The sequence below is a fragment of the Callorhinus ursinus genome, unplaced genomic scaffold, assembly GCF_003265705.2.
Source record: "Callorhinus ursinus isolate GAN/ISIS: 27379988/994484 unplaced genomic scaffold, GSC_fseal_2.0 scaffold65, whole genome shotgun sequence".
In the NCBI taxonomy this organism is placed as follows: domain Eukaryota; kingdom Metazoa; phylum Chordata; class Mammalia; order Carnivora; family Otariidae; genus Callorhinus; species Callorhinus ursinus.
This window is the reverse complement of record NW_027397127.1, coordinates 1,730,413-1,756,641: the sequence shown is the minus strand read 5'-3', so window position 1 is coordinate 1,756,641 and position 26,229 is coordinate 1,730,413. Positions and strand designations below refer to the sequence as shown.

General features: G+C 37.5%; 1 pseudogene; it reads right to left on the bottom strand.

Annotated features, from left to right (window-relative positions):
- Window positions 1–25,274, bottom strand: part of LOC112810192 (homeodomain-interacting protein kinase 2-like) — a 177,855-nt pseudogene extending 152,581 nt beyond the window's left edge.
- Between the last annotated feature and the right edge of the window lie 955 nt (window positions 25,275–26,229).

The following is a 26,229-nucleotide window of genomic DNA, read 5'->3' as shown; positions in this document are numbered from 1 at the left end:
TATTACATCATTAGTTTTTGATGCAGTGTTCCATGATTCATTGTTTGTTCATAACACCCAGTGCACCATGCAAAACGTGCCCTCCTCAATACCCATCACCAGGCTAACCCATCCCCCCACCCCCCTACCCTTGGCCTGCCAATTTTCTGTTGGTAAGTCTGCAGCTGGCCTATGGGTCTCCCCTTTTAAGTTAAGGATTTCTTTTCCCTTGCTGCTTTTAGGATTTTTTCCCTTATCTCTGTATTTTGTAAATTTTACTACAATATGTCTTGGTGTAGGCCTGCTTTCATTGATTTTGACAGGAGTTCTCTGCCTCCTGGATTTAGATTTCTGTTCCTTCCCCAGATTAGGGAAGCTTTCAGCTATAGTTTCCTTAAATAAACATTCTGCCCTTTTTTCTTCTCTTCTTCTTCTGGACTCCTATGATATGAATGGTATTATACTTTATGGAGTCTCTGATTTCTCTAAGTCTACATTTGTGATCCAATATTTTTCTTTTTTTCTTCTTTATTTTCCATAATTTTATCTTCTATATCACTTATTCATTACTCTACTTCTTCCATCCTTGTGGTCATTATATCCAGTCTGTTTTGCATTTTGGGTATAGCATTTTTCATTTCAGCCTGGCTATTTTTGGGGTCTTTTATATCTGCAGTAAAGAGCTCCCTAGTGTTGTCTGTGATTTTCTCAAGCCCAGATAGTATCCTCATGATTGTTTTATTAAATTCTGGTTTAGGCATATTACTTATATTATATTTTGATTAGCTCCCAGGCCATGACCTCTCCTTGTTCTTTCTTTTGGGATAAATTCCTCTGTCTTGGCATTTTGTGTAGATCTCTGTTTTTTGTGTGTTTGGAAAGCCTGTTATGTTTCCTGCTCCTGAGAGTAATGGCTGTATTAAGAAGGGGTCATATACTGTCCTGGTCCTGGCGCTTCAGGAAGTGTTTTTGGTGTATGCTGTGTGCACTCTGTTGTGTTTTTTGGCTGCTCTTTCCCTCAGATTAGTCCTCCTCAGGGTTTCTCCTTTGTCTGCAATAAGGACTGTTTAGACCTTGTCTAGTGTGTGGTGAGTTTTAAGTAGGTGCGTTTTGGTCTACTTGTTAAAAAAGGCTGGATCCTATTTCCCCTAGAGCTGAAGCTTTTCAGCACTCTATGGTGAGTAGATTTGGTGCATGCTGGAGGGTTGTGCTGATTTTTTGGTGGAGGGACTGCTACTTTGGCTCTCAGGTACACTTGCCTGTAGTGAAAACAAAACAAAACACTGGCAGAGTAAAGGGGGTGGGTCTTGGTGTAGGCTCAAGCCTCCAATGTGGGCACTGTGACTCTCTGGAGTCCTTCTGTGCTGATGGGAGTGGTGAGAAATGGCATCGTCCCTCTATCATTCCCAGAGAGGGGAGTTTGCCTGCCGCTGTTTAGGAAGCCCTCACAGAAGAGTGAACAATCTTCTCTCTTGTGTCCTAGGCTTCTGTCAGATCCCTGCCTTCACCCTATCTGTGTCTAAGCTGTCTGCCCACCTGGCAGCAATGCCGTGCTCCTGTGTTTTATTATCAGGCATGTGGCTGGGTTTCAAAATTCCAAATTTTAGGGACCTGGTGTGGTGTGGACCCATGCTTATCCTGTGGGATAAGTCTTGCCACACTGAGCCTAGTGCTGGTTTGTCCCAGAAAGGCAGTCACACAACCACTCAGCGTTTTGGAGCACAGCAAAAAGCTGGTGTCCAGGTTAGCTAATCTCAGCAGGAATCTCTGCTTGTATTCTAATGAATGGGGCAGCTCAGTGGCACCTGCCAGTTCTTTTTCACCAGAGAGGCAGTGCCACCTCTCCCAAATGCACTCCAAGAGAGGGAACTGTCTCTCCCAGTGCAACCCAGGGGATCCTCCAGACCATGCTGTCTGCTCCTGGGCCTCTACTCTCCTCCACAGGTGCACTGCTATGCCCACTAAGCTCTACTGGGGGGATGGTGTGGACTTCTAAAACTTCAGAATTTGAGCTCCACTGCTTGTAAAAACTTGTGATAATCAGCTCCTCTTGTTTTCCCAGTCAATGGTTTTGGGGAAGTACTTTTCCTGTGCAATCCCCTGCGTGCTGATTTCTCTCTTTCTGTCTCTCCTCTCTCTGTGACCAGGCTCCCTCCCCTCCACAGCACCTGCAATTCTTTTGTTCCCCAAATTACTTCTCAGAACCTCCTGCCTTCCATGATGTGGCCTTTTTTCTCCCTCTAACTGTGCAGTTTGTTCTCTCAGTCCTCAGATTGATTTCTTGGGTATTCAGAATAATTTGATATTATCTAGCTGTGTTTGAGAGATAAGGCAAGCATAGGGTCCCCCTCTACTCTGCCATCTTAAGTCATCCCCCCTATGCTTTCCTTTCTGATGGATATTCTAACAGGTAACTTTTTTTCAAAATAGACCAATTTCACTGAAGATTTGATGACACAGTGTAGTCTTAAGACTATGTGTATAAGATCTAAAAAATGAACATCAAAAACTAATGATGTAATATGTGGTGATTAACATAACAATAAAAAATTTTTTAAAAATGAGCATAAATGCAATATACATTTCATAGACTAGCAAAAAATTTAGCCAAGGGTAAAATACCTACAAACAGCTGTATTTTGAATTTATTTTAAAGGCAGAATCAATGGAATTTGCTGAAAGCAGTGCATGGGGTGTAAAAGAAAGAAAAAGTCAAGAATCACACCAGAATTGGCATGAATAAATGGTATAATGGGGATATCATTTTCTAAGATGTGAGTTCTAAGGAACTAATTTTGGTGAGTAAATTAAGTGTTCATTTTCCATATTTAACACTGAGAGGCAGATGTCTAGAATATAGTTGGATAAAGTATCTAAGATTAGAGTAAGTTCAGGTCATTTGTCCATTTTTTTATTGGGTTGTTTTGTTGTTCGCACAACAAAATTTTAAAATTTTGAGGGAGTCCACTTCGTCAGTTTTTCTTTAATGGGTTGTGCTTTTAATATCATATGTAAGAAATGTTTGTCTACTTCAAGGCCACAAAATTTCCTCCTTCATTTTCTTCTAGAAGTTTTATAATTTTAATTTTTACCTTTTGGTCTATCATCCATTTTGAATTAATTTCTGTATAAAGAATGAAATATAGATCATGGTTCATTTTTTTTCTTTTTTGTGTTGGAATGGAAAGACTCCTTGCTCCACTGAATTGCTTTTGCATTTTGGCAAAAATTAATGGAGTATATACGTATATGCCTATATCTGGACTTTACATTTGTGGCATTGATCTGTTTGTCTAACCATCCCCTAAAACAGTGTCTTGATTAATTAATGTTATATTTGTTTATTTGAATATATGTTCATATTCCATTTTATTTTGTCTTTGTCTTTCATGTGTTATCTCTTTGTATCTTTTATAGTGTTACACTATACATTATAATATATATTCCCACAGTCTACTTAGAGTATATAAAGTGTCTTATAACCATATAGGTTTATTTTATCTCTTCCCTTTATATTACATTTCTCATATGTATTATATCTATAAACATTGAAATGCTCCCCAGAAAATCTTATAATTTTTCATTTGGTAGTCATATATATTGTAAAGACTGTTAGAAAGATCATCTATTTTACTGACTCAGATATTTATCATGGCTGTTACTTTTCTTTTGCTACTCCTGTTCTAAGTTTACATCTAGCATCATTGCCTTTCAGCTTAAAGAAGGTTCTTTGACATTCTTTTAGGGTAAAGTATGTTTGTCATGAATTCTCTTAGTTTCCCTTCATCTAAAAATGCCTTTATTTTGCCTTCATTCCTGAAGATAATTTTCACCAAACAATTCTACATTGACAATCTTTATAGTGGTCTAAAGATATTCCAGAGTCTTGTAGCCTCTATGATTTCTGATGAGAAATCTGCAATTGTTGTTTCCTTTTATGTAGGAAATATATATATATATATTTATTTATTTTTGGTGTTCATCAGCTTGTGATGTGTCTGAGCATGGTTTTCTTTGAGTTTATCTAGTCTGTGATTCACAGAGCTTTATAAGTATGTTATTTTATATATTTTGCCAAATCTTTTAAGTTTTCATCATTAGTTTATTTAAATATTTTCTGCACTAATTTTATTCTTTCTTTCAGGGGCTCCAGGGACATGAGTATTAGATGTTTTGATGTAATTCTAGAAATCCCTGAAGTTCTGATCAGTTTTTTCATTTTTTTTTTATTCTTTCTGTTCTTACAGTTTAGAAAATTTCCATTGGTATAATTTCAGGTTCACTAACTCTGTCACTTCCATTCTGTTACTGAGCCTATTAAGTATATTTTTCATATCAAATATTATATTTTTAAGTTCAAAATTTTGTTCATATAGTTTCTATTTCTTTGCTCATTTTTACTTAATGGCACTTAAGATGGCTTTGAAGGTCTTTGTTTACAATTATTACCTCTATTTCAGATTGTTGATTGTCTTTTCTTCTGAGATTTTGTCTGATTTTCATGTTTCTTGGTATGTTGAGTAATTTTGTATTGTATCCTGGATATTTTGAATATTGTAATCAAGCTCTTGTTCCTTTTAAAATCCTTTGGAGAATGCTGATTTGTTGTTTCTATTGTTTTTGTTGTTATTGCTGCTGCTGCTGTTGTTTTAATAGGCAATCAACCTGGTAAAGTTCAGATTACAAGTTCTTTCTTGCCTTCCAAAGTCAGGAAAGTGGTTCTAAAGTCAGTTCATTTTTCAAAGGCTTTTCAGTACTGTTTGTGTTTGTCCCTTGCATATGACACTCAGGGGTTTAGTCTGTCCCTCAGGCAACTTTTATATTGTAGCTCAGTTTTCAAATGCTCTGTTTATCTTTTCTGGGTGTATTCATTGCATGCACAGCTTGGGAGTGAGCCCTGAGCTTTTTGTTGGTTCATATGCAGAATCAGTGACCCTTTCTCTTCATTCTTCACTTGGAGATTCCCCCCACATTCTCCAGGTACAAGGGGTTCATTTCCCCATTTTTCTGGCCAGAAAGATGGAATTCTCTCAGTTTTAGCTTCCCACAGTACTGTGCAGGTCCACGCCACTTGGGCTGCACTTGAGGTGAAGTGGCAAGAGAAAAGGGATATACAAATAATGAGGTTTTCCCCACACTCTGCATAACAGGGGCTCTTGCCCAGTTTCTCTATTCAGAGAGATGGGCTTTCTCTCAGGGTAATAGGTGATTATGCTGTAACTCCTGTACCTCAAATAGGGCTTACTTAAGCCAGGGCTAAGAGAAAAAAAAGAAAGTAAATAAAAATAGATATTTGTCTGGCACTGAAAGACAGGCTTCTCTTGGAATATTTACTGACCTGACTGCTAAGCAGTTACTGATTTGGTCTGCCCTGAAGTTAAAGCCAGAAGATAAAAGAAGTTAAAAAGAAACCATCAGACAAAAAACAACACCTTCTCCATATTGGTCTTTCTTCAAGTTTTGATTTCCTATCCCAGTCTGCCCATTTTTTTTTTTCTTTTAGAGTTCTCAGGTAGGTGTGTTTTATTTTGCTTTTTGCATTTTGCCAAGTTTTTAGATCAGTGTAATGTAGTAGGCTTATTCATTGTGGCTGGAACCAGTGTTTTATATTCTTAGTTTTAAGTGGTAAGGTTATTTGATAGGTTAACTCTACAAACAACAACATGAAACAGCAACAAATGTCAAAACCTGACCCTTTTCCCTAAATTAATATTTTGTGAATGAAATCTAATTATTTTTACCACCAGTAATCCATTAGTAAAAATCATCAATACCTAAAATTGAAGGATGGAAAAATTATATCAACTCTACTTTTCATTCTACTCTCTAGTTTCCCTTTTGAATGAGAAATCATGCTTCATTTTATCTTAAACTGAATCCAAAAGATTATAAGATTTTTTATTCTAAGATAAGTCAGAGTCAACAAACTAGCCCAGGAAGAAGAAGAAACTTCTGATAATTTGTTTCCAAACAAAGTTAGTTGTGACTTTTCAGCTGCCTGGTTATGGTCAATTTTACAAAGAAAAATACTTTTCTAAACAATTGTTTATACAATGATCTGAGCAGACTAGGAGACATGATGCAATTTCTTTTAAGCTGATCTCATAATGGAAAAGCCATACCTCAGCAGATGTAGTGAAATTTCAGATACTCAGAATAACAGGTAATTATATTCTTATTTTCAAAACATAAGTACATACATTTTTTCTTAGTAGCAATTTCTGCAAATAGTCATACCATCAAACCTGTATGCTTCTAGGTTTTGATGTTCATCAGAGACTAGTAAACATTTTCTTTAGTAACCCTGAAAGTGAAAATACATAATAAGCCTGAATTCTTTTTCACTGCACACTGGTTTATAGAAATTAATGAGTCCATTTTAGTAGATACATTTAATTCAAGTGAGTATCCCAATAAAATCCACATTATGTCCCATTTGTCTAACCTGCAATCATGATCATGCAAGATTTTAAGTTAAAATTTGCTATATGTTAAAGAAAATTGCACTGAAAATGTACTTAAATGCACTTAAAATTGCACTTAAAAATGTAAACAAAAGTAACTAATTAATCCTCTATTTGTTTTTTAAATTCAACTCCAAGCTCCTGCAAAAATAATTATGCAACTTACCAATTTTAATTAAAAGGAAAGTATAAAATTCACAGTTAAAAAACAAAGCTGAAACTAAACTATGAATAATTATTGATTGGCTAATATATGAGAGATGTCAGACAAAGTAAAAGGCAGCCTCCAATCCCTGTCTTATAGAAGATATTAATATTCCTTAAAGACAATTTATTTAATTTGCCTCCACTCCAGAAATAAAGCAGAAGGAAAAATATTAAAATTCAGAAAAGTCAGTTCTTCAGGGAATTGGAAATATATAATTGTAAAGTGATCTAAATTGATTAATCAGAAGTTTTCTTTCCTTTGGTTTCCAATTGGATTGACCCTTTTTCATTTTTTTTAAGATTTAGCTTTTTGGGGGTGCCTGGGTGGCTCAGTCGTTAAGCATCTGCCTTCGGCTCAGGTCATGATCCCAGGGTCCTGGGATCGAGCCCTGCATCGGGCTCTCTGCTCCTTTGTACATTGTCATCAGCTTGCCTTCTTCACCCTCTCCCACTCCCCCTGCTTGTGTTCCCTCTCTTGCTGTGTCTCTCTCTGTCAAATAAATAAGTAAAATCTTTAAAAAAAAAAAAGATTTAGCTTTTTAAATATCCTGTATCTTTGAACTTAAAGACGTTACATGAATATTTGTACATTTAAGGTTCTCCAAAATTAGGCTCATAATAAAGTTCTGCTTATTGGCAACTTTAGCTCTACCTTGTATCTTGTTGCAGATTTATTCATTCAAAATATTATTGACCAGGTACTATGTGTCATATGAGATTATAGTCAAGAATATAAAAACTACACTCAAGAATATAAAATATAATTTCACAGGGTCCTTTTTTCAGGAAACATTTAAAAAATACTAATATCCCAGAAGCAGTCAGACAGCTAATCCTCAAATCAAAGGCCATAACAGAACTGCCTTCATAAGCCTAATTCAAGCAATACACAATTGTGATGAGGGAGCAGAAGGCAAGCTGAGGACAATGTACAAGCTGACACATTGCAAACCAACCCCCCCTCCCAGGTGGGATATGTGTGACATTCCTCAGGCACTCCTGGCAGCCCTAAAGCTAAAGGAAGGAAAAACAAATGGTTAACTAATAGAAATCACAGTCCAGCAAGACCTGTGTCTCCCTTAGTTTACAAATGTCTCAGTGACTTACAAGAAAAAGAAAACATTCTTATCAATAACCTAACTTCCAGAGGGAAAATCCCAACTGTCTAATGTTAATGCTTTACTATAGGGAAAAACAACATTAACTTGACAATTGCAAGGCCTCTAATATCTTGTATGTCCTCTTTAGCATACAAAAGTTCTTTTGAAAACCTCTCTTTTCCTTAGGTCCCCCAATTCCCAAGTATATAATCAGCCCCTCACAACCCCAGTGCAGCAACTCTTTTTGCCCATGGGTCCTGTTCCCATGCTTTAATAAAACCAGAATTTTGCACCAAAGACATCTCAAGAATTCTTTCTTGGCTGTCGGCTCCAGACCTCACCCCACCAAACCTCACCTATATTCCAAAACTACATCACTTGTGAGAGACTTTCCCAGAGATAGACTAAATATCCTTCCTACTAGGTATGTCTAAACTTCTCTGAAAAATTCACATTTTAATGAAGAGGGCAGCTTAATGATCATTTACCTTAAAGCCACACATTCATTTCTCTCATGTCTGCGAGTATATGACAGCTATTAACTGGCACTGGTACACGACAATAGAAAGTTTGGGGGTGGTTACCAGAGCAGGTTTTGGTCTGTGTCTTGGACAGTGTTTATATTGTAATTCAGTTCTCAGAGCCTTCATTATCCTTCTTTGGGCCTGCTCTGCTAATGATCAGTTTAGGGGTGAGGGGAGGGGAGAGGGACTTTGGCAAATCTGGGATTGAAAGCCTACCTGAATCTTTCAAACTCTTTGTAAAATGCTACAGTGACCAACACTTTTTTGTAAAACCCATCTGATACAGAATTCAAACTGTGATGTTCTAGTTTGCCTTCTCTTATCAGTTGAGCACAGATTTTTCCAGAAGAGAAAACTGGAGACAAGAAGGAAAGTGACTTAGCCCAAGACCAACCTGTTTGATTTGCTAAAAAAGTAAGAGTTGGAGCCTAGATCACCTAAAGCCCCATCCAAGCATTTTCCACTACTCCAAGTCCTTCTTTTCTTTGTTACTGTATTTTCAATAATAATGATTCTTTAAATATAAACAAAATCCTATTGGAAACCTGAGGTTAAATGTAAATATATTTATAGTTGTTTTTGCATTCTTAAAATTATAACAAAAGTCATATAAATAGGAAAGAAAGGCATACTACATTGAGAAAATTAGCAAAACAAAACTGTGATTCTCAGAATAAGTCCTATAAAAGAAACATCCTAAATAATTCATCTGGAAATCAAACACCTTCTAGTTAATTTCAGAAGTTAAATTTTTTTCTGAACAATGAATTTACACAGACAACTGTATGTAAGAACACTGAATGTTGATAAATATGATTTATAGCTTGGGATGCTTGCATGTATGATTGCACATGTGAGTATTGCTTTTCATAACCTTTCTCACTGACTATAATGAGGTCACTTTGTAGGCTTTTTAATTTTTGACATGTGGAATCACTTTTGGTTAATTAAAATATAGCCACAAAATACAGTCCTTGGAATGAAGCCTACTATAAAGATAATTGCTCAGGGTAAAGTATTTAGAAACGACAAAACAAAAACCTTAGCTTCCTGCCTTTTGTCTTAACCTTGAAAATATTATGGCCCTCAAACAGATTCAGAGTGTAGTAGAGGATTTTTGTTTTGTTTTCCCCCTCCTCTACTCTCTTCTCTGGTTTCCACTTCTCTCACCTTAGCTTCCTTATTCTAATTCACTAACTCCATCATTCATTCTTTAGTTTACAAATATTTATTGAGATTGCTGTTAAACCCTAGGGATACGAAGATTTGCAAAGTATGATAATATAACTCAGTCTAGTCAGAGAGCAAGACTTCTAAGTAAATGGAATTGGTGGGATATTAAGTGCTAAAATAAAAATATGCATATGATATTAGTGGACACTGAAGAAATGACTATCTCTAATTGGTATAATCAGGAAAGGCTTTAATGTGGGAAACAAAGGCAGAAGGAAATGTAGATAAAATTAAATGTCCCTATAACCTGCAGCCCATTGACAAATACTTGAGGCAGGCAGAGTATAATGTTCCTCTGGGAAGCTCCTAACTGTCTTTTTTTTTTTAATAAAGATTTTTATTTATTTATTCATGAGACAGAGAGAGAGAGAGAGAGAGAGGCAGAGGGAGAAGCAGGCTCCCAAGGAGCAGGGAGCCCGATGCGGGACTCGATCCCAGGACCCTGGGATCATGACCTGAGCCAAAGGCAGACGCTTAACCATCTGAGCCACCCAGGAGCCCTCCTAACTGTCTTAATATAAGTGCCTTGCTAGAGGGGAAAACAACCTTAGTTTGACAATAGCAAGTCCTCCTATATCTGGTGAGTCTTCTTTAGCATATGAAAATCTTTTTGGAACTTCCCTTATCTTTATTTTCCCCTACCGCAAAGTATATAATCAGTTGTTCCTCACAATCCTGGGGCAGCAGGGAGCAGCAGCTCTTTCTGCCCAGGGGTCCTGTCCCCATGCTTTAATAAAACCACCATTTTGCATCATAGACATCTCAAGAATTCTTTCTTGGCCCTAGGCTCTGGACCCCACCAAACCTCACCTATATTCAAAAACTGGTCAGCTTCACCGAGGAAGCCATGTTTAAGCTGAAACTAGATTGATGAATAGAGTTTTCCAGTCTAACAAAATGGGAAATGTATTGCAGATAGAAGAAATATTATGATGAAAGGAAATTATTGAGGTCATGGACTTAACACCATCCATCCTTTTAGGCACAGCACGTAGCTCAGTGTCTGGCATATTGTAGGACATCAGTAAATGTTTATTGTGAAAGAAATCTTGTATATGGCATGCTATAAATACTTTGGTCTGAATAGACCATAAGGTTAAAGTGAAGGGGGGGTGAGAATGAAGCTAAAAAGGTAGGTTGGTGATAGATTACAAAAAAGCCTTAATACCAAGTTGAGGAGTTTGACCTTTATATAATTATCAGATGAAAAACATGACCAAGCTATAATATAATGTTGACTGATTTGAGCAGAGCAATAGTAGTACTGAAAAGACAAATTAGAAGGCTCTTCAAATAGTCCTAGAAAGAGGCAAGACAATAGGACCAGCTAGGAATTTATTACAGTAGTCCATGGAGAAAATGCTTAGTACCTGAATTAAGACTATGACAGTCAGAACTAAAAAGAAGAAAGAGTTTAAAGATATTTTAAAGGTGTAATTTCCAGATTATGTTGCCTGAAGGATGATTGTGTTAGAAAGGAAAAATAAGTCAAGAGTGATAGTCACATTTTGGCTTGATCTCATGGTTGGATGATGACTTCATTTATCCAGTAGGAGAGGAAAAACTGATTTTGGGTGGAGTTCTGAAAATAAATTGTTTCAGAGAAAATAGATTTGAAATAGCATGAACTAAGTGGAACTGGCAGTTAGAGAAATGACTTGGAGCTTAGAAAGAGGTGGCTTTTTGCAGGGGAGATAGACATTTTCCATTTCCCTTTTCAAATTCCCTCTCTGCCTAGCTCTTGCTCCAGGAAGCTGAGATTTATGGACTACATCACTGGATTCTCTTGCCCTCATCTTACTCTTGGAGTTAGCCAATGGGGGGAATCAGCAGGAGATACAAGGACAATGGAAAGGTGTGTTTGGATATTTACTCCTCTGATCCCTCCCTATAAGGCCATGGCCTGTCTCTATTCCTCTGTTCAAGTCCACCCTTCTCTCCCCAGTGATCTCTGCCATAAGTTATAGTTCTTTCTCTCTTTCTCTGAATTTTGCTATTTATAGTCTCTTCTTTTTCTTTCTGTTCTAGGAGTTGTAAAAGCTTTCTTCTGTTGCCACCACAGGATACAGTACCATCTCTAGTTGGTTCCCTTTAAAACTTGCCCATGTCTGTGTAAATAATCTCTTTATTAAATTCTCCTTAATTCCCTCCTTGACTATGGCTGTTCTCTGTTGGAACCCTACCTGATACAATTAACAATGCAGGTGTTGTTGTTGTTGTTGTTGTTGTTATAAAGTCATACAAAGTAAAATGGAAAATGAAGGTCTGTTAGAAAGCCAATATAATATAGGGATATAGTGTTATATCTAAAATAAGAGTCAATAAAGTGATTAGAAAAAAAGTGATTGATGAGCCAAAAGACTGTCTTAGTCCATTTGGGCTGCTACAACAAGTACCATATATTCAGTGGCTTATCAACAACAAAAAATTATTTCTCTTAGTCCCGGAGGCTGAGAAGTCCAAGATCAAGGTACTGGAACATTCAGTGTCTGGTGAAAGCCAGCTAACTTCCTGCATTGTAGACAGGTGTCTTCTTGCTGTGTTCTCACATGGCAAAAAGTATGAGGGAACTCTCTCAGGCTTTCATGACAATGCTAATCATGACAGCTCCACTCTCAAAACCTAATCAATTCCCAGATGCTACCTCAAAATACCACTACCACATTGGAGATTAGATTTCAACATGTGAATTTTGGGGGGACACAGTCTATAGCAAGGACTTTTAACAAGAATGGGATATGATTATAGATTAGATGAAGGGCTGAAAATCCAAACAGCCAAGTTATAAAGGAAATAATTTATTTTTTATATAGGAAGAAAACTTGAAGGCACAAGATAACATTAGATTTAAATTGAGAAATCAATAGCAACTCATAACCTTAAAAATCACTTATTTTCCATCTCTGCCATGTCAGTAGCCTGTAATGTTCTCACCTTGCCCACCACCAGTGCATATCTGGAAACATCTCACCTGTAAGTAACTGACCAAATTTTGGTTCCAAATGCAGTTTTCCACTAAAAGGAATGAAGTAAGTTGCTGATTCTCTCTTGAGTAATGAAAAATCAAATATGGTCCTGCAGGTCTAATGTATTTTAGAAAGCAAGAGTGATTTAAGTGTCTAGGTTAGTGCAAAGAACCCAGATTAACATGCCTTGAACTTGGGATGCCTGGGTGGCTCAGTCAGTTAAATGTCCAGCTCTTGATCTCAGTTCAGGTCTTGATCTCAGGGTCATTGGTTCACGCCCCGGTTTGGACTCCACACTGGGCATGGAGCCTACTTAAAAAAATAATGCCTTCAACTGGCTAGCTTGTGATCATTTGAGCATCTAAAAATAATAATAATTATAAATAATTGAATCAAGTGGAATCTTTGAAATTATTGAATCTGTACAAGTACAAAATATAAAGAATATAAAAAAGTCAATATAGAAAAATTAAAGTAGAATGAAAATAACACAGAATGTAGACTTGATGGTTGTCTTCTTTTGTTAAATATATGACTTTTATAAACTATATTTTTCTCTGTATAAGTAGAAAAGAGTTCCATATTGTTTTTGTATCTCCCCTCTCATACTGTGAGAACCCTGGTTCACAACAACTTAAATATATTTTCTTACTTGAAAAATTATTCTCCAATACTGATACTAATAATAAAGCTAATAAAATATCCAAGATTTCTATTTGATTTATTTATTATTTTAATTCCAATATAATTAATATACAGTGTTAAAGTAGTTTCCGATATACAATATAGTGATGCAGTAATTCTATATATTACTCAGTACTTATTATGATACATGTACTTTTAATCCCCTTCACCTATTTTACCCATCCCCCACTCACCTCCCCTGTGGAAACCATCAGTTTGTTCTCTATAGGTAAGACTCTGTTTTTTGGTTTTTCTCTTTTTTTTTTCTTTGCTTGTTTCTTAAATTCCACATAGAATGAAATCCTATGGGATATTCTTTTTCTGACTTGACAAATTTCCATTAGGATTATACCCTCTAGATCAATCCATGTTGCTTCAAATGACAAGATTTCATTCTTTTTTCTGGAAATATTACATTGTGTATATATACTGCATCATCTTTATACATACATTTATGGACAGACACTTGAGTTTCCATAATGTGGCTATTGTAAACAATGCTGTAATAAATATCAGGGTGCATATATCTTTTCAAATTAGTGTTATCATATTCTTTGGGTAAATACCCAGTAGGGGAATTACTGGTTTATAAGGTAGTTCTATTTTTAATTTTTTGAAGAACCTCCATAATGTTTTCTACAGTGATTGCACTAGTTTGCATTACCAACAACTGTGCATGAGGGTTCCTTTTTCTCCACATCCTCACCCACACTTGTTTCTTGTGTTTTAGATTTTGATGTCATTTTCAGATGTCACACCATTCTGACGGTGTGAAGTGACATCTCATTGTCATTTAGATTTGCATTTCCGTGATGATGAGTGATATTAAGCATCTTTTCATATGTCTGTTGACCTTCGTCATGTCCCCTTTGGAGAAATATGTCTTCTGCCCATTTTTTAATTGGGTTATTTAGTATTTTTGATGTTGAATTATACGAGTTATTTATATATTTTAGATACTAAGCTTTTATCAGATATGTCATTTATAAATATATCTTCACATTCAGTAGGTTGTCTTTTAGTTTTGTTGATTGTTTCCTTCACTGTGAAGAAGCTTTTTTATTTTGATGTAGTCCGTTTACTTTTGCTTTTGTTTCCCTTGCCTAGGGAGATGTACTTAGAAAAATGTTGCTATGGCTGATGTCACAGAAATTACTGCCTGTGCTGTCTTTTAGGACTTTTATGGTTTCAGGTCTCACATTTAGATCTTTAATCCATTTTGAGTTTATTTTTAAGTATGGTGTAAGAAAGTGGCCCAGTTTCATTCTTTTGCATGTAACTGTCCAGTTTTCCAACATCATTTGTTGAAAAGACCATCTTTTACCCATTGTATACTGTTACCTCCTTTGTCAAAGATTAATTGGCCATATAATCCTGGGTTTATTTCTGGGATGTCTATTCTGTTCCATTGGTTTATATGTCTATTTTGTGCCAGTACCATATTGTTTTAATTACTACAGCTTTGCAGTATATCTTGAAATCTGGGATTGTGATACCACCATTTTTGTTCTTTTTCAAGATTGGTATGGCTATTTGGGGTCTTTTGTAATTCCATACAAATTTTGGGATTATTTGTTCTATCTCTGTGAAAAATGCTGTTGGTATTTTTATAGGAATTGCTTTAAACCTGTAGATTACTTTGGGTAGTATGAATACCTTAATTAATACTTATTCTTCTAATCCATAAGAATGAAATATCTTTCCATTTGTGTGTGTCATCTTCAATTTCTTTCATCAGTGTTTTATAATTTTCAGACTACAAGTCTTTTACCTCCTTGGTTAAGTTTATTCCTAGGTATTTTGTTATTTTTGGTGCAATTGCAAATGGGATTGTTTTCTTACTTTCTCTTTCTGCTGCTTCATCATTAGTGTATAGAAATGCAGCAGATTTCTGAATATTGATTATGTGTCCTGTGACCTTACTGAATTCATTTATCAGTTCTAGTAGTTTTTTTGGTGAAGTCTTAAGAGTTTTCTATATATGGTATTATGTCATCTGCAGATAGTGAAAGTTATATTTCTTCCTTACAAATTTGGATGCCTTTATTCCTTTTTCTTGTCTGATCGCTGTGACCAGGAATTCCAGTACTATGTTAAGTAAAATTGGTAACATCCTTGTCCAGTTCCTGACCTTAAAGGAAAAATTCTCAGTTTTTCATAAGTAAGTATGATGTTAGCTATAGTTTTTCCATATATGACCTTTATTATACTGAGTTATGTTCCCTCTAAACCTATTTTGTTGAGGGTTTTTATCATGAATGGATGTTATACTTCGTCAACGTAATTTTCTGCATCTTTGAAATGATCATATGGTTTTTATCCTTCTCTTGTTGATGTGATGTATCACATTGACTGATTTACAAATCCTGAACCACCCTTGTAACTGAGGTGTAAATCCCTCTTGATTGTGGTGAGTGATTTTTTTAATGTATCGTTGGATTCATTTTGCTAATATTTTGTTGAGGTTTTTCACATCTGTGTTCATCAGAGATATTGGCCTAGAGTTCTCTTTTTCTGCAGTGTCTTTATCTTGTTTTGGCATGAGGGTAGTGCTGGTCTCATAGAATGAATTTGAAAGCTTTGCTTCCTTTTCTACTTTTTGGAATAGTTTGAGAAGAATAAGTATTATTTAAATGTTTAACATTCTTTAAATGTTTGCTAGAATTTGTCTGTCAAGCCCTCTGGTCCTGGACTTTTGTTTGTTGGGAGTTTCTTGATTATTGATTCAATTTTGTTGCTGGTAATTGGTCTGTTTAAATTTTCTATTTCTACCTGCTTCAATTTTGGTAGGTTATATATTTGTAGGAATTTATCCATTTATTCTAGGTAACCCACTTTGTTGGCATATAATTTTTCATAATATTCTCTTATAGTCCTTTATATTTCTATAATGTCAGTTGTTACTTCTCCTCTTTCATCTCTGATTTTGTTTGAGTCCCCTCCCCATGATTGTGGCTAAAGTTTATCAATTTTGTTTATCTTTTCAAAGAACCAGCTCCTGGTTTCATTGATTTGTTCTCTCTATTGTTTTAGTTTCTATTTTCTTTATTTCTGCTCTAAACTTTACCATGTCCTTAATTCTACTGATTTTGGGTTTTGTTTGCTTTTTTTTTTTTTATCTCCTTTACATGTAAGGTTAGGTTGCTTATTTGAAAGTTTTTTCCTTCTTCTTGAGGTAGGCCTGTATTGTTCTAAGCTTTCCTCTTACAACAGCTTTTGCTGCATCCCAAAAGTTTGGATCATTGTGTTTCCATTACCATTTGTCTCCATGGATTTTTTATTTCCTCCTTAATTTTCCTGGTTGATCTATTCATTGTTTAGTAGCATGTTATTAAACCTCCATGTATTTGTGGTCTTTCCAGACTTTTTCTTGTGGTTGACTTCTAGTTTCATAGTGTCGTGGTCAGAAAAGATGCACAGTATGACTTCAGTCTTTTTCAATTAGGTAATATTGGTTTTGTGGTCTAACGTGTGTCTATTCTGGAGAATGTTCCATGTGCACTTGAAAAGAATGCATATTCTGCTGTTTTGGGGTGGTATGTTCTGAATGCATCTGTTAGATCCATTTGGTCCAATGTGTCATTCAAAGCCACTGTTTTCTTGCTGATTTTGTTTCAATGATCTATCCATTGATGTAAGTGGAATGTTAAATTCCTCGACTATTATTGTATTACTATGGATTACTTCTTTTATGTTTGTTCTTAGCGACTTTGTGTATTTGAGAGCTCCCATATTGGGTGCATAAATATTTATAATTATTATATCTTCTTGGATTATTCCCTTTATAATTATTTTGTGCCCTTCTATGTTTCCTGTTAGAGTCTTTAAGTCTATTTTGTCCAATATAAGTATTGCTAATCCCGCTTTCTTTCACTTCCATTTGCATTATAAATGCTTTCCCATCCCTTCACTTTCGATCAGCATGTGTCCTTAGGTCTGAAGTGAGTCTCTCATAGGAAGCATATAGATGGATCTTGCTTTTTAATCTGTCACCCTATGTCTTTTAATTGGAGTGTCTAGTCCATTTACATTCAAAGTAATTATTGATAGGTATGTACTTATTATCATTTTGTTACTTTTTCTGTGGCTGTTTTCATAGTTCTTTGTCCCTTTCTTATCTTGCTCTCTTCTCTCATGGTGCTGGCTTTCTTTAGTCATATACTTGGATTCCTTTATCTTTATTTTTTGCATATCTATTACTGGTTTTTGATTTGTGGTTACTATTAAGTATATATCATCCTATGTATATAGCAGTCTATATTAAGTTGATGGTTAATTAAATTTGAACCCATTCTAGAAGCACTAAATTTTTACTTCTCTCACCCTCATGTTTTAGGTATATGGTGTCATGTTTTACATCCATTTATTTTGTGACTCCCTTGAGTGATTTTTATAGATAATACTTAATTTAGTGCTTTTGTGCTTCCTACTTTTCTTACTCCTTCTTATGATCTTTCTACTCACAGAGTCCCATTTCACATTTCTTGTAAGGCTGTTTTAGTGTGATGAATTCCTCTAGTTTTTGTTTGTCTGGGAAATTCTTTATCTCTCCTTCTATTCTGAATGATAGCCTGCAGCTGGCTAGAGTATTCTTGGTTACAGTTTTTTTTTCTTCCAGCACTTTGAATATATCAAGCCACTCTCTTCTGGTCTGTAAAGTTTCTGCTGAAAAATCAGCTGATAGCCTTGTGGGGTTTCCCTTGACTGTAACTTTTATTTCCCCCTTGCTGCCTTTATTTATTTTTTTCTTTTTTACTTGCTACTTTTAAAATTCTCTCTTTAAAGGGGTATCTGGGTGGCACAGTCAGTTGGGTCGTGGTCTCATGGTCGTGAGTTCAAGGCCCATATTTGGCTCCATGCTCAGTGTGGTCTGCTTGAGATTACCCTCCCTCCCTCTCTGCCCCTCCCACTTATGCTCTCTCTCTCTAAAATAAATAAATAAATCTTAAAAAATAAAATTTTCTCTTTATCACAACTTTTTGCCATTTTAATTACCATGTGACTTGGTGTAGACCTCCTTAGGATGATTTTGTTGGGGCTCTCTGTGACTCCTGGGTCAAGATTTCTCTTTCCTTTCCCAGATTCAGCAGGTTTTCAGCATTATTTCTTCAAGTAATTTTTCTCCTCTTTTCTTTCTCTTCTTAGATTCTTATAAAGCAAATGTTATTATGCTTGATATTGTCACTGAGTTTCCTTCATCTATTTTCATTTTTAATTATTCTTTTTTCTCTCTTGTGTTCAGCTTGATTCCTTTCCATTACTCTCATTCAGGTCACTGATCCATTCTTCTGCTTCCTCTAGTCTACTATTTATTCCCTTTAGTATATTTTTAATTTCATTTATTGAGTTGTTCCTCTCAAATTGATTCTTTCCTATCTCTTTGTTGAGGATCTCACTAAGGTCCTCCACTCTTTTCTCAAGTCCAGTGATTATCCTTATTACCATTACTTTGAATTGTCTGTCAGGCATATTACTTATCTCCATTTTGTTTACCTCTCTTGGTGTGATTTTGCCCTGTTCTTTCATTTGGGTCATATTCTTCTGTCTCCTCATTTTGTCTAACTGTATATGTTTCTATGTGTTAGGAAAGTCAGCTATGTCTCATGATGTTGAAAGCAGTGACCCTATGAAGAAGAGGTCCTACAGTCCCTGCAGTGCAATGTCCCTTGTTCATCAGAAACTGGAATTTCAGTGCTGTCTCCTATGTGTGTTGCATGCACCCTATTTTTGTGGCTGAGCTGTGTTTGCCTTCAGTTGAGTCATCTGCAATGGCTCTCTTTGCCTGTTGTGGGCAGGGTTTGGTCCCTGTGTTGTTAATGGGCCAGTTTAGAGCCACATTGGATTGAGTCAGACCAGGCATTTGCCAGAGCTGTGGTAACACCAAACTGCAGGACACTTTTTTTATATTGTCCCCGAGAAGCTTTCATTGGTGGGTAGGACTGACACAGTCCAACCAGATGTCTGCCCCAGCCCACTGCTGGGGCCATATTCAGACTGGTTTGTGTGGTTATCTTCCCCTCTTCCCTGAGCAGGAGTCACTTTGGAGTGGTACTGGCCCCTTTTGGGGCTGCTTGCCTATTACCTTGCAGCACAGACTTGCAGCACAGCTTTGGATGACTTCTCCCAAGGGTGTGTTGGTGGATGGGGATTCACCTGAGAATTCAGTCATGGTACACAGTGCCAGCAGGCCCATGCTGGTCCACTGCAGGAGGGGACCGGCAGCCACCTGAAAAAACTGCCCAGGCTGTTGGGGTTGGAGGATGTGGATGCACATAAGCACGTGAGGGCAGGGTGCACTGTAACCAAGCTAAGTGGAAGGTGTTCACACTGCATGGGTCACAGCAGATGTTGCTATATTTAGGCTAGGGGATCAGGGAGGGAAATGGTGCCCACCAGCTCCTTTGGTCTTGGAGAGTTCTCCTAAAGATCCCTGCCCCTCCAGCATAACCTCTGAGATTAGTAAATAAATCTCCTTCCTGCACACCCCAGGCATTTTTCAAACTGCTGCCCTGCTGTATCTCAGTGGGACTGTTTGTTGTGCTCTCTCTTTAAGGGTGGGGACTTAGTTTCCTATTGCTCTCTAGCTCTCCCAAGTAGAGCACACTGATTTCTAAAGTTCCTGGGGTTAAGCCCCACTAATTGTAAGATCTCTTGAAACCAGGCCCCTCTGGTTTTCAAAGCCAAATATTATGGGGATTCATCTTCACAATGTGGATCCTTCATGCCTGGGATGCCTGGCATGGGTTTGCTCCTCTCCTTTCTCTGTGACTGCTGCATCCCTACCTCTTGCAGGCAGTTCTGTGTGTCCATTTGGCTCCCATCCATGTCTCTTCCCTTTCTTCCCTCCTCAATGTGGCCTCTCCTCTACACTTACTCTGGAGAATCTGTTCTGGCAGTCTTTGGGTTGTTTTCTAGGTTATTTGCACTGATATAGGTGTTATCTAGTTGTATCTGTGGGACAAGGTGAGCCCAGCCTCCTCCTATTCTTCAATCTTCCCTGGAAGTCCCCAGGATTTCTCTAGTTATTTTGGTGCTTAGAATTAGTTACTTTAGTGTTTAGAATATACCCTTTTATGAGTTTACAGAGAAGACTTTTCAAAAGTTGACAGATTTATTGTTTTCTCTGTGGTTATCAGTTTTTTAAATTTGTCCAAGGTAATTTCAAGAAGGAGAGATGGATTATTCAGCACATATAGATAGTCAAATGCTCCTCTAATCAAAATCATTTATAAATATTTAAAGTAAGTTCTACACATTGATTTCTGCCTCATTTCTAGGCATTAATAATAAAGCATCAGAAAGAGAAATTAAGAAAACAATCCCATTTGCAATTGCACCAAAAATAATCAGATACCTAGGAATAAATCTAACCAAAGAGGTGAAAGACTTGCACTCTGAAAACTATAAAACATTGATGGATAAATCAAAGACAACACAAAGAAATGGAAAGATGTTTCATGCTTATGAACTGGAAGAACAAATATTGTTAACATGTCTGTACTACCCAAAGCTATCTACACATTTAATGCAGTCCCTATCGAAATACCACCAGCTTTTTCCACAGAGCTAGAACAAACAATCCAAAAGTTTTTATGGAACCACAAAAGACCTTGAACAGCCAAAGCAACCTTGAAAAAGAAAAGCAAAGTGAGAGGCATCACAGTTCCAGACTTCAAGTTACATTATAAAGCTATGGTGACCAAAACAGTTTGGTACTGGCACAAAAATAGGCACATAGATCAATGGGGCAGAATAGAAAACCCAGAAATAAACCCACAATGGTATTGTAAACTAATCTTCAACAAAGCAAGAAAGAATATCCAATGGAAAACAGACAGTCCCTTCAATAAATGGTGTTGGGAATACTGGACAGCCACAGGCAAAAGAATGAAACTGGACCACTTTGTTATACCACACATAAAAATAAATTAAAAATGGATTAAAGACTTCAATGTAAGACATGAAACCATAAAAATCCTAGAAGAGAACACAAACAGTAATGTCTCTGACATCAACCATAGCAATATTTTTTAAAGATATGTCTCCTGAGGCAAGGGAAACAAAAGCAAAGACAAACTATTGGGACTACATCAAAATAAAAAGCTCCTACACGGTGAAGAAAACAATCAACAAAACTAAAAGGCAACCTACTAAATGGGAGAAGATGTTTGCAAATGACATACCTGATAAAAGGTTAGTATCCAAAATGTATAAAGAACTGATACAAGTCAACACCCAACAAACAAATAATCTGATTAAAAATGGGCAGAAGACATGGACAGACATTTAGCCAACAGACACACGAAAAGATGCTCAGCATCACTCATCATCAGGAAAATGTAAATTAAAACTCCAATGAGATATCACCTTATACCTGTCAGAATGGCTAAAATCCAAAACACAAGAAATAACTAGTGTTAGTGAGGTTGTAGAGGGAAAGGAACTGTCATGCATTGTTGGTGGGAATGCAAGCTGGTGCAGCTACTTTGGAAAACAGTATGGATGTTCCTCAAAAAGTAAAAATAAAACTACCATATGATCTAGTAATTGTACTACTGGATTTTTACCTAAAAACTACACACACACACACACACAAAACCCAAAAACTAATTCAAAGGGATACATGCATCCCTCTGTTTACAGCAGTATTATTTGCAATTACCAAATTATGGATGCTGCCCAAGTGGTCTTCTATAGATGAATAGATAAAGAAGATGTGGTATACATATACAATGAAATAGTATTCAGGCATAATGAAAGAATGAAATCTTGCCATTTGCAATGACATGGATAGAATGGAGAGTATAATGCTAAGTGAAATAAGCCAGTCAAAGAAAGACAAATACCATATGATTTCACTCATAGATAGAGTTTAAGAAATAAAACAAAGAACAAGGGGAAAAAAAAAGAGAGGAGAGATAAGCTAAGAAACAGACCCTTAACTATAGAGAACAAACTGATTGTTACCAGAGGGGCTGGGGGTGAGGAGATGGGTGAAATAGATGATGTCGTGATGAGCACTGGGTGAAATACGGAACTGCTGAATCAATTGTACACCTGAATTATACACCTATATTGTACACCTGAAACTAACACAACACTGTATGTTAACCATACTGGAATTAAAAAAAAATAAAATCAAAAATAAAATAAGACTGGATCTACTACTTAATCTTGGGTGACCCAGAAAAATATGTTTGGCTTGTTTTCTGTCTTTAGATTAATCATGCCCACAGATTAGCCATGCCCACAGAGCCCCCTTGCTCAAAAGGAACTCACTGTGGGGTGCCTGGGTGGCTCAGATGGTTAAGTGTCTGCCTTCAGCTCAGATCATGATCCCAGGGTCCTGGGATCGAGCCCCGCATCCGGCTCCTGGCTCAGCAGGGAGCCTGCTTCTCCCTCTTCCTCTGCCTCTCCCCCTGCTCATGCTCTCTCTCTCTGTATCTCTGTGTCTCAAATGAATAAATAAATTAAAAAAAGGAAATCACTGAGAAAAAGCAGGCTGCTGGTTCTGTCTTGCCTCCTCATTTTGAAAAATCTTCTCAAAGAATTAGAAGAACTGTCTTCTGCCCTTTTTGCTGTTAGAGCTATAGCACTCAGTCATGGCTCTGTGAACATACTCTGGACATCCCACAGCCTTGACCTGATGCCTTGCATACAGTGGTTGCAACCATGTGTGTGGGCATGGTGATGATCAGAGGAGGGGCAGGATAGAATTTATATGTGTTGAATTAATGACTGAAGAGAAATCAGTTATTTTTGTCAATAATTAAGCTCACCATTTCTTCAGTAGCAGGCAACCCGAATCCCAGTTCTGCCACTTAAAACCTTTATCAATTTGGGTGAATCACTTACCTTTTCTGGGCCTCAGTTTCCTTATCTATCAAATGGCACTAGAACTACTTGCTTTGCATGCCCTGTCAAATGATACACAAAATAGTGCAAATGAAAACACTTTGTGGGGAAAAAAAAACACTTTGTGAATGTTTGTCATTCTTTCTCTCCCCTTTAATTTGCTCACTCCCAGTGTGCCCCATCATGCTCTGGAGTCCTCACAAGTTGGAGTTGCTGACCATCCATTTGCTCTGGAAACTGACAGTGACACATATTGGGGGTCAGGAATAATAATTTTGCTTTGGCATTCCTCTGAAAGTTCTAGGAAATGCCATCTAGTTCTAGAGATTTAGTGACACTCTGTTAGGTCAGACACAGGCAAATTTCTGATAAGTTCGACAATTACTTCAAATTCTTAGAGAGCCAAGGAGATGTTAGAGAAATATCCTGACCAACTGGGAATAAATTTAGTAGACCAGGGCAGGGAGTTTTAAGCATACAGGGGTTGAAATACACTGGTATTGTGAGCCTGATTTTTATGGTATCAAATCCCCCAGATATTTAGGGCCTATAACTAGGTTTAAGACCAAAGTGATTCACAATATTCTGGGTTTGAATAATCATGGCAAATCTGTAGGACCTTCTCCTGAAACTGCTTTAGGACTCTAGGACATAGCAAAATGTAGGGGCCAGGGGAGAGAAATTGTCATGTCATGTCTGATGATGGAAAGTGGCCCAGATCCCTGGATAACTCTCATTCTATATGAACTGGCAGCACACAGCATATGCCCCATCTTGTTCCTTCCTGGAGACTGACCTGGGGGCTGGGGTTGTCAGGAATGATAATTGTTTGCCATTGTCCCTTCCTGGTGGTGCTGGAGGCCCCTATCACTCCACCTACATGTGATGGAAGAGATGCAGGCTGGGCTGCTCTGCACCAGGGTGCAGCAGGGATGTGTGTTCTTGTTACTCTTGGACCTCTGAGGGGAGCTGAAGGCCTGAAAAGAGGAGACCTCACAGGTGGAGACAGGTCTCACAGAGGACTGGTGGGACTTACTCTTCTGGGAGGAGGTGGTGCTGGTTGGCTGAAGCTGTACCACATGGGTCACACCCATATTTAAGGACTGGGCTGTTGGAAGGGTCACATGTGTAGTCAGTAGCACAGACTGCTGCATGATGGGATTGAGTATTCATGTTCCTCCAGTTGGCCAACTGCTGGATACCTGCCATGGTCTCAGGAATCACAATCACATGCTGCACTGCCATGTGGGTGGCTGCTCCAGTCAGCTGTTGCCATGCTAGAGAAAACAAGATTTTCTGGGTCCTACTTGGCCAGGCCTCCTGGGCAACTAGGCCTGGTTGGATCTGAAGATACTGAGCTGCTGGGGCTTGAGTGAAAATGGTAACTGCATTCTTCATTCATATGAGATTGCCAGCATGCTTAGAGGGAGACCCTTGGAATCATAAGAATCTGGGTGGACACATGATGAGAGCTTGCTAGGAGTCAGGCTGGGCATAGATCTGGGCTGCGACTGTGTACAGGGGCATGCTCTGCTGGGCCACTGCAGCCATGGATGCCTCTGAGGACTGGTAGAGTGTAGATTGGTAGTTTAGGAGACTTCAGGGTTGGATTAGGAAATAGTGGCACTGGCAGAGGTGGGAGCCTGGTTGTGGACAGTGTTCAGGTGGTTGTTGAAGGTCATACTCTAGTTGGTGGATGTGCTGGGGGCAATATGCATGATGAAGGCGGTTTGGCTTGGATTCACAGTGTCATACATATTCACCCAATGTTTGCAAACCTCCATGATCTGAAAATATGATTTCATTTGTGTATTATGGGAAAAATCAAGTAGGTGTGTCATGGTGACGGAAGGGTGGTTTAGGGTTTCAATCCTAGTGATTCTCAGCATCTATGGTCAGTATGTTCTTTAACAGGTTGATGAACTCTCACCAGTCTGCCTTTTCCACCAACGTGTCACTCCCTTTTAAATCTTTTGTCAAGTTCAACTGGGCCATATCATCTAAACAGGTAAAAATGTACATCCTTGCTTCTTTCTACTTAATCCCCATTTCTGTTTCATGGTCATCTAGCGTCTTCAGCCTCCACAAAGAATATGGCAAATCTGTGTCACAGTTAAAAAGCCTAGTTATCTTTTCCCCTGCACTTAATAAATATTTAACTGGCAAACCCTGTTTTTGTGAAATATACCAAATATGGTCACATTTGGAAGCTCCTGTGATTATCAATTTTATATAGTTGTTTTCATTTATCTCTGTGTGCATTTAATTTTAAGTCTTGGCTTTTTTCCCCTATTTTTAAATTCGTTTTAATATTTGAATATATAAAACAGTCACATTTTATAAATTAAAATTATTTTAAAAGTACCTTCATGACATTAGATCTGCCCCTCCCCCACCTGAAATAGTTTTTAAAAATCAATGAAATACATGAAATGATGGTATTCAAGGTATTGGGCTTCAGGGAGTGGGAGGTAGTGACACTGAGAGATAGCAAATGAGCACAGGGAGCTTTTTGATTGCTCCAGCTTAGTTCATAGAGAGAGTTTTGAGGTCACAGCACATTGGCAGAAGAATTCACATGTAGCCTGACAGCCTCTTTGTATTGATAAGATGGAACTGAGAGCCAGGGAGTGTGAGGCGGTTGGATTCTCAGGACAGATTCTGGAGAAGAGAGAACTATAAAAAGAGAAAATTCCAGAGATCTGCATAGAGTCTCCTTCTGGTAGAATATTGATAATCACAGGTATATGAGGGAACTACCTGAGGCTTTGGAAGAAATAACAGAAAAATTAGAAGCAATAATCTCTGGGGCCACACAGAGCCAGAAATAGATCCTGTTCCTAAAAGCCAGAGCCAGAAACTTCATAATTCATAATTTAATGTATTTTGGGCTGCATTCATTTTTTTATAATATCAGGATGGTAACAACTATTTACATCCTGCATTTCTGTTGTATGTGTTTGTTCATCATTTTTGCTTTTCTAAATTATTTTGATTTAGATGTGTCTTTTTTTTAAGATTTTATTTATTTATTTGAGAGAGAGAGAATGAGAGCTAGAGAGCACGAGAGGGAAGAGGGTCAGAGGGAGGAGCAGACTCCCTGCTGAGCCGGGAGCCCAGTGTGGGACTCGATCCCGGGACTCCGGGATCATGACCTGAGCTGAAGGCAGTCGCTTAACCAACTGAGCCACCCAGGCGCCCTAGATGTGTCTTTTAA